The sequence below is a fragment of the Myotis yumanensis genome, unplaced genomic scaffold, assembly GCF_028538775.1.
Source record: "Myotis yumanensis isolate MYYU_CA2020_CCGP unplaced genomic scaffold, mMyoYum1.0.hap1 SCAF_21, whole genome shotgun sequence".
Taxonomy (NCBI): Eukaryota; Metazoa; Chordata; class Mammalia; order Chiroptera; family Vespertilionidae; genus Myotis; species Myotis yumanensis.
The window spans coordinates 13,327,651-13,337,224 of NW_027223772.1; the positions used below are offsets into that span (position 1 = coordinate 13,327,651).

General features: G+C 50.6%; 1 pseudogene; it reads left to right on the plus strand.

Annotated features, from left to right (window-relative positions):
• Positions 1–599: 599 nt before the first annotated feature.
• On the plus strand, positions 600–8,563 carry LOC138998968 (annexin A2-like; annotated as a pseudogene).
• The last annotated feature ends 1,011 nt before the right edge of the window (positions 8,564–9,574 follow it).

Sequence of the window (9,574 nt, forward strand, 5' to 3'; positions counted from 1 at the left end):
ACCCCGCTGTGGCGCTGTCAGGTGTGAGCCTGCTGCCAGTGTCTAAATACCCATCATTCTTAGACTAAAAAAAAATTGCTAAAGATTTTCTGCAGCTCCTCCTGTTCATAGAGGGAAGAGTTCCTCATCTCCCCCGGTTGCTATTGGGGGTAGATGTCTTGCAATATCCGGAGAAAAGGAGTTTTCTGAGACTCGCATGGAAGGATGAGATATGGTAGAAAGCTTTATTTTTGTGGAATTACATTTCTGAGTTTCCTAAGTGCCATTCCCTTTTCCTGCCATAAAAGTGTAGCTGGGGCTTCAGAGCCAGTGTCTAGGGTTTCCTTTCCCTATTGGAGCTGGGTCCAGCCAGCACCAGGCTGGCTTAACTGTGTTTCCCTGCTCAGTGCATTAGTCCATTGCATGTGGGGCCATAGGGCCACGTGGCTATGGAAGAAACCTGTGCAGGAGCAAAACAAGAGAGTCCACGAGACACGCGGGACCAAGAGCAGGGAGCAACGAGAGACAGAACTCCTTGGTGTAGGAGACTATGTATTCCCCAGTGTTCACCGGCTTGCAGTGGCCACGGCCATCCTGGCCAATGGTTTCTGCTCCCAGGAATGACTGACAGGTAAGTACCGGCCCCATGTCACCCTAACTTTACTGGGCATGCATCTATGTCCCCTCTGTTTGATCCTTTCCCCCAGTGTTTACAGGGAATAGGCCAGTGTTTCCTTGTGGAGTGCAAAGTTGCAACTTCCTGGTGAAGCTGCCCAAATGACATGGCTTTAGTGTCTGGCTTCCCTCTTTGCTCCTTCCCTGTTGTTAATAACTAGCTGATCACAGTGGGATCGCTCCCATCCTTGGCATTCAACAGGCTTTTGGCTGCTTTGACCAAAAAATGTGGTGGAGAGGACGCTATGAGCTTTCTGATATGGAGCCATAGAAGGACACACAGCTTCTGCCTCCTTTACTAGACACTGGTGGAGTCCTGGGCCCTCAGGGAAGAAGTACACCCTCCCTGAGGTGGCCATGCTAGGAGGAAGCCCCTTCTCCACAGAGAAGCCACATGCAGGGGCTCCAGGCCTGGCTGAGCCCAGCCTTCGAGTCAGCAGTCCAGGCACAGAGAGAGCGAGTAAAGAAGCCTTCTGGTGACACCACTCTGCATCTGAGTTCCCTGAGCTGGGATCTCAGACCTCAAGGAGCAGACAAGCCATCTTCGCGGGGCCCTGCTTACATTCCTGGCTGTAGAATTCAGAGCATAATAAAGTGGGTATTGTTTATACACTGATTTGGGGGTTATTTTGCAGTAATCTATAACTGACTGGGAAAAAAAGATGAGGGAGGTGTTGGGGTGACTCACAGGATAAAAAAGAGGATGTACATTTGCTATCATGTTTCTTGTCAGTTAAAATTGTTTTCATGGAGGAGGTGGGGTGTCAAGAATGAATGTTAAGGACCAGAAGCTCACTCCTGTGCTTTGCAATAGATGGCAGATACTTTCAGCACTCACCAAGGCTGTGAATGGAGTAATGTGGTTGAGTTGGGGGAATGGGAATGGCAGCCATGAGCAGATGTAGGCAGGACATCTAGAGGAACAGGGAGAGGTCTGAGGCCACTGACAGTGCCCACAGAACACGGGGGCGGAAGTCTGTCTGCCTTGGAGAGTGTAATAATGTTGGTTTCTAGATCAGAAAGTGCTATGAGCTCAGGACAGAAAAAACTTCCCTTACAGAAAACTATAGGACTTGATTATTTTTCTGGAATATTTATCCTTCATTTGTCTTTCCGAGTGAGTAAAGATATTCTAAAGAATGTTCACTGGTTTTAATAACTTTGCTCTTCAGGAATTCAGCCCTGAGTTTGTAGGGGAATAAAAGGACATGCCTGAGAGGGCTTTTCTCTGGTTAAAAAGTGTGGTTAGAGGATTACCCAGAATGCTCCGTTTTACATTTTCCCTGTGGCTCTCATTACAGCTGTTCTTCCTCAGCAGGTTCCATAATTACACAAATGTCTTAGTCTTTCAGGTGTTTCATTATTCATGTGTTACTTCCTGGGAGCACCTAAGGCCATTCAGCTGCAGAGACAGCTTGCTCAATGCACTGCTGTGGGTTCAGTTTTGATTTGGGTCTTTTATGTTTCTTAGCAAAGATGACAGGGAAGACAGTATTTTATGTTATGTTCTCCTCACTTGCAGACCTGGCTCCTACTCTGTCCTCTATCTGTGTGAGCCTACAGTTCCATCCTCATTTCCCTAGTACACTCGTTGGCATACTGCAGGCACCATTATTGAATGCAACCTCGCCTACTGGAAACATTTAATTGACTGCCATTGCTTCATGTAGATGACAGTCTCTTTCCAACCCCCTAGGTCTCATTGCTCATGGCATCCGTCTACCTTTCCTACTTAGCCATTCCATGATAAAGGTTCAGCAAAACCATTGCAGAATGTCCATGTCCAACTATTAATGTGTTGTATTCTTTATAATAAAAGCCTAATGTGCAAATTGTCCCCTCAACCGGGAGTCTGACAGGTAGTTTGACCAGGGGGCAGGGCCGGCCAACCAACCTCGGAAAGGGAGGCCAGCTGGCAGCTGTGGCAGGCGGGGGGTGGGGAGGAATAGAGGTCCCATCCGGAGGCCGGCAGGCACTAGGGACCCTACCCGTGCATGAATTTTGTGCACTGGGCCTCTAGTGTGTGTGTGTGTGCATGTGTGTGTGTGTGTGTGTGTGTGTGTGTGTGTAGTTATTTATTTATTTAAAGTTATACAGTAATTATGGCTCTATGTCCTTGGTGATATGTATAAGGGGAAATAAATCAGTGAGGTAGAATGGAGAAAAACAACAAACTCTTGACATACAACAAGCAATAACATCTTTTAAATCATCAGTTAATCATTTGGAGATTTAGCTGTCATTAGAGGAGTTCAGAAATTCAAATCCTCAGAGGTAAGCAAATAGCATAAATGTGGGGCTGGTGTGACAGTAGGAATGAGGTGTAACACAGTATAGTCACACACTTATATTAAATTAACCTTTATTTAGAGAAAATGTACATTCACATGCAGTTGTAAGAGTTAATGCAGTGAGATCCCGAGCTCACTTCACCCCGTTTCTCCCGAGGGTGTCATCTCACAAGATCAGGATGACACGGATGCCATTGTAATAACCGGTTGTTAGTGAACAGGAAAGGAGTAAAGGGGGAGACCAAGGAGTACAGGCATGCCATTTGTTCAGCTTTGCCAAAAAGCTGCATTTAACACTCCAGGTCTGTCCCCACTCATTGATGAGGGAAGAGACTAAACAAAGACAGTTTAGACTCATGCCCACTAAGGTCTGAGTGACATGGAAAATGCTTGCCCATCAATCACACCTGGCCAGGACGGCGTGGCCACTGCAAGCGCATGATATCTAAACAGATAACCTTCTAGACCAGTGGTCCTCAACCTTCCTAATGCCACGACCCTTTCATACAGTTCCTCATGTTGTGGTGACCCCCAACCATAAAAATATTTTCGTTGCTACTTCATAACTATAATTTTGCTACTGTTATGAATCGTAATGTAAATATCTGATATGCAATGTAAATATCTGATATGCAGGGATGTATTTTTATTGTTACAAATTGAACATAATTAAAGCATAGTGATTAATCACAAAAACAATATGTAATTATATATGTGTTTTCTGATGGTCTTAGGCGACCCCTGTGAAAGGGTCGTTCGACCCCCAAAGAGATCGAGACCTACAGGTTGAGAACCACTGTTCTAGACAAAGGAAGTCACCCAGCTTCCTCTCTCTCCTGGCTCCAGGGTGCCTGGCTCCTGGGACTCCTGTTACAGGAGGATGCGCTCCCCTGAACGGTCATGGCCCATGGACATTGGGCTCCACACATGGACTCATGGACGTGAATCTGGCCGAATGCTGACCCACAGCGCTGCAGGGGGAGCACAGCTCACAGAAACATGGGGGGTGAGGGCACCGGAAGGCGCACACCGTCCCCTGCGAGTCCAGCTCAAGGATGCGGGGGTTGGCCAGCGCTGTCCACATTCCTCTCTCCACTTGGGGAGAGTCCTCTGGGGAGCCCTGGCTGCAGCCCCACAGCTGCCCTCTCCAGCCGCACCCACCCTTCTCTCTCTGGGTCCCTGCCACCCAGCCCCACCCTGTTCTCAGGCAGCGCTGGATGGGAAGTGCCGGGGTCCACCCCTGCCCACTGGCCGAAGATGGGGCCTTCACTATCCTATTGCCAGTGTCCATTGCCTATGCATATCTATACTAATAAAAGGACAGTATGCTAATTATATCAGATAGACTGGACATCTTCCGAACATCCTTCCGGACAAAGCTGCAGTGGTGGAGGCTGAGGCAGAGGTGGTTAGGGGCGATCTCTGTAGCACAAGGCGGGTGGGAGGAGGGGCGCCCGTGAGAATCCGCAGGCGTGTTCACCCACTCGCCCCCTTACTTGGGGGACAGGGGGGCGGTTGCTCTGAGGATAGAAACTTCTGCAAACCAAGCCCGCTGTTCTCTTTGACCATCACTTTCCAGAGATGGGGCTTCCGCCCCCTTTTCCTCGCTGGCTCCCCGGGGGCCATTCTGTGTGTTTCTTGAGCTAGCCACCTTCCCCTGCAAGTTCCAAGCATTAGTTTTAAGGCGGCATTTCCAATGGGTTCTTCTCTTTTCCAGAAGCAGCGCCCGCCTAGCCCCTGGATGAGGCTCGCTGCCTGCCCTCTCCCCCGCCCCCCCCCCCCCCCACACACACACGATGAACCCCACATGTCCCCAGCAGGCCCTCCACGGCCCCCTCCACGGCAACTGAGAAATGGCAGGGGTGGCTCCTTCTCCCTCCACGGCCTCCTGTCTTCCTTGCCCATTGCCTCCCAGGAAAGGAAGAAACACGATTACGCCAACCAATGCAGCACAGAGCACGGCTGCAGCCAGATTCAGCTCTGAGACACTGTGCGAGGGACGGAGCTGCAGACGCACACGGAAGGCTGGGCCGCTTTGTGGGCCGCTGTTCCCTGCATCTGACTCTCAAAACAAGGCCAGAGTTTATTGCTTCTTCGGGTGACCCAGTGTTTACTCTAAAAACCACAAGGTGGTGGCACCACCAAAACTGGGTACGGGCTTGGCAAGGAAGCCCACGCTCCCCGGAAGCAATGGATGGAACACGACAAGCCCGTGGTGCGGAGCGCACAGACAGCGTGGCTGGGACTGAGCCGGCGGCCTCCGCTGGGCCCAGGGGACAGGCTGAAGGAGGAGCCAGCGTCCCCGTGGTGACAGGTGCGCGGGGCTGCTGCTGGCCAGGAGGTTGCCTCCGTTTCCATAGTGGTGTAAGCTTCTGTTCATTGTGTGCAAAATGAGGAGCATTATAAGCAGAGTCTCATCACGAAGCTGGTCTGCGCCCGCAAAGCCTCCTGTGAGCGCGTGGGTGTCGGGCTTGCGGTGACCGTCTCGCTCTGGGACACTCGGCGATCACTCCCAGAAACAGGACTCTTACCCGCGTGTTCACTAGTACCAAGGCCTTCTTCACTCTGCAAGGATGTTTTGGAGTAAAATAAGTCACTGCTCAACTAGCAGAAACCATGAAGATGACAGGGGACCATATGGTGGTTACAAGACAGAATTTAAAAATTTAGAGGACAAAACACTCTGATTCATGTACAGCATTTAACCGGAGGACCAGAGCCATCTGCTGTGAGCCTGAGCCCTCAGATGCTTGCACAACCGGAATTGCCCCCTGGCTTTCCTGGGCCCATATTTCAGGCAGAGGAAATACCCCTTCTGTAATGTTCTGGTTGCTTGTTAATGTTCTCGTACTGCTTTTATTTTTGAATAATCCATTGCTGTGTTTCTACACTTGACTTAAAGATGGTGTGGTGGTTGGCGCCGGTGTTTCTGGGTTTTCTTCCTCTCTGTGCTAATTTCTCTATTCTGGCTCCACCTCCCCCACCCTCCCGTCCTTTTTTTGTTTGTCTGTTTTCTGTCGTTCCTTCAATTCCCCTGGAAGGGAGAAGGAGATGGAGGAAGGACTGAATTACATTAGGCACAACTTTCTTGACACACCACACACACAGGCGCAGGTGTGGGGAGGGATGCTGAAAGGTGTATCCTTGTCCAGCGATTCCTGGGCAAGTGGGATGCAGCCGGTCATCTTCTGAGAATGGGTCTCAAATCCTAAGCATTTACCCTCTTTAGCCTCCTTAATGCCATGCTGTTCTCTCAGAGGGGGACTTCCAAGCTAAAAACACAAAGTCAAAACCAAAGGAGTGAGGGAGGGGATGGAGCTACTGCCTACTGCGCCTGCGTCACACAGGACCTCGGCCTCACAGATCATTCAGGTGCGGGAAGGTGCTCATCGCAACTGGACCCAGACCACCGGGAATCCCTGTCCTTTCAGCCAGCAGATTCAAAACGTGTTTTCTAAGGCACCGCCGTCCTGCGGTAGCAGAGAAGAGCACTCTGGTAAACTTACGTCCATTTATGCCTGAAGAAAGGGCTTGAGCGAATTTTCAGGTCAGCCCGCAGCTCTTGCGGAGATGTGGATCTGTCTCCCCGGTTAAGATTAGTTACAGAATTTGTCCATTCCCGCTGACCCATGAATGGTTAAGCTCATTCTCTCTCCTCGAGGAATGGTGGGGTCTGTGGCTGCTTCCCACAACAGCAGAGTCAAACAGCTGTGCTAGATGGCCTGGCCCAAGAAGCCCGCAGCCCCGGCGCGCTAAGCTTTCACAGAACAACGCTACCGCCAAATTCAGTTTCATTTCTTGGCGAGACAACGCAGTGTTGGACAAAAATGTCCAAGAGGAACCCTTCAAGGGGTCACGTGAGAAATTCAAAATGTCATTCCTGAGTGAGAATTCCAAGTCCAAGACTCATTACCTCCCAAAGTATTTTAAATTATGTTCTCCCGCTATATCTAAGTATCAAGGGTTGATATCATTTGAATCGGACAGAACCTTCCAAACCATCCCGGTCCTCACCATTGTGTGCAAATGAGGAAAATAAAGTCTGGAGAGACTTTCATGAGACCCCTCCCCCAAATGATCTTACCTGTTTGTTACGCAGTCCAACTTCAGACCTGCAAGGATCAGTCTTTCCGGTGCTTCCAAAACTTAAGTCCGGGGCAACTTTCCCGGCAGTGAACTTGGACGGGGTGCCAGTGAGAAAGCCCAAACGCCTCCACCGAGTAGGGCTTTGCCCCTGGATGGTTTCTCCACTGCAGTGCATCACGGGTCCTACTCCAGCACGCAAATGACCACGAGACTTTTCAACCTCACAGCTTGGAGGGTGGCCACTCTACACCCCTCAATAGGGACGGGGCAGTCAAAGCCCACACCAACTTTGATGGCAACTGGGGTGCTGTGAACGTTGAAATGGCCATGAAGACCAAAAGTGTGGTTGAGGTCACCACTGTCAACATTCTGACCAACCACAGCCACAACAGAGAAGGACAAAAGAGGAATCTGCTTCAGCACCCAAGTCGGCCTTGTCCGGCCACCTGGAGATGGGGGTTGCAGGCCTATTGAAAACACCTGCTCAGGGCGCTGCTTCCCAGCCGAAGGCCTCCACGGAGGAGCTGGCACTGAGGAGGGCTCTCTCATTGAGGTCATCTGCTCACGGAGCGAGCAGGAGCTGCAGGAAACTAATGGAGTCCACAGGAAATGTAGGAGACTGAGCTGGAGAAGGACCTGATTCCCGACACATCTGGTGACTTCCGCAAGCTGGTGGTTGCCCTGGTGAAAGGCGGAAGAGCAGAGATGGCTCTGTCATGGCTTATGGCCTGACTGACCAAATGCCCCCGGGATCTGTGATGCTGGAGTGAAGGGGAAAGGGACTGGTGTTCCCAAGGGGATCAGCATCGTGACTGATGGGAGCGTGTGTCATGTCCAGAAAGTAATTGGCAGGTACAGCGCTGCCGTCCCTCTGACATGTTACAGAGCATCCAGAAGGAGGTCCAGGAGGCCTGGAAAGGGCTTTCCTGAGCCTGGCCCCTTGTACCCAGACAAGCCCCTGTACTTTGCTGACTGCCTCTACTCGTGAAGGGCAAGGGGACTCGTGATGAGGGCCAGATCAGAATCACTGTCTCCGCAGTGAGGTGGACTTGTTGAAAATTAGGTCTGAAATCAAGATAAAGTGTGGCCTAAGTGAAATAAGCCAGTCAATGAAAGAAAAATACCACATGATCTCACTCATTTATGGATAATAAAGACCATTACAAACTGATGAACAAAAATAGATACAGAGGCAGAGCAGCATCGAACAGACTGTCAAACTACAGCGGGAAGGCCGGGGAGGGTTGGTGGGTGGGAGGGGGGTAAGGGATCAACCGAAGGACTTGTATGCATGCATGTAAGCATAACCAATGGACATAAGACACTGGGGGATAGGGGAGGCCGAGGTAATGTCAAGAGGGGGGGTGGCGGGGAAGGAGACATATGTAATACTCTTTGTAATACTTTAAGCAATAAAACAAAATTATTTTTAAAAAGAGAGAAAGTGTGGCAAGTCCCTGTACTACTACACCCAGCAAGACACCAAGGGGGAACCCAGAAGGCGCTGCTGTCCTGTGTGGCGGGGACACTGAGTGGGGCTCCTCTGCTGCCAGCTAACAACTCTAGAAACTCAGCTTGCGACTCGGAGCCCCCTGGTGCGCAGCCTGTGCGGACAGCATTGGCACTGCCCCGCCCCGTCCTATTTCAGGCCATCAAGCATTGCCTGGCTTTCCCGTCTAGTCTCACCTTTGAGCCAAAGAAAGGAGCATTCCAAGGAGCTGGAAGTGAATCTGTGATGTGAAGCTGAATTTTCACTTTAGAAAAGAAAATCAGTACATGACTAAAGGACTCCCTGTAGTGCAGGCAAGGCCAAGGAAACCGAAACGGGGGGTTGAGATGCCACTTCATAAACGAAGAACCCGACGCTTTGTGAGGAGCCGTGAGGAGCTCAGGGTTATAAACACAGTCAGTGGCCGCACTGTGAGTCCCAGCCCAGGGGTGTCTTATGCGAGACTCCAAATAAAGTAAATTAGTTTGCCTCCAAAAATAGATTTTCTCTGGAACAAAATGCCATGTGTGACTAAGCCTGAGGTCAAAGCCACCTGCAAAGTGAGCACAAGGTTCTCCTCCTTAAAAAACCAGACCAAGTAGATGCAGGGCACAGTTCTCTGCGCTCTCAGAGGCGTTGTGGCCTGAAATAGAGCCTGTCCGGTCCTGGGGGCACTACAGGACACGTGGGGCTTCCCCCCATTTGGCGGATATAATCATGTCTGGACTTTTCTGGTAATAAATTAGAGGGGCCCGGAATGACAGGTAGGGTATCTGCTAATGCGTGCTCTGGGAGAGAGGGCCCACAGGGGCAGGGGGCGTGGGAGAGGGTGGGAGAAGACGTGATCTTGGGTCAGAGCTTGGGCCCTTCCAGAGGTGCTGGAGAGAACCGGCCCCCCCTCGGCTTACCCCCAGCTAAGAACTCAACACCAATATAGTTCACAATCCACGCACCCTGCCGCACCTTCTCTCTGAGATTCTACAGCCTGTTTGATGCTTCTATGTCTCCGGATCTATTTGTTCACTTGTTTATTTTCTTCATTAGATTCCACATA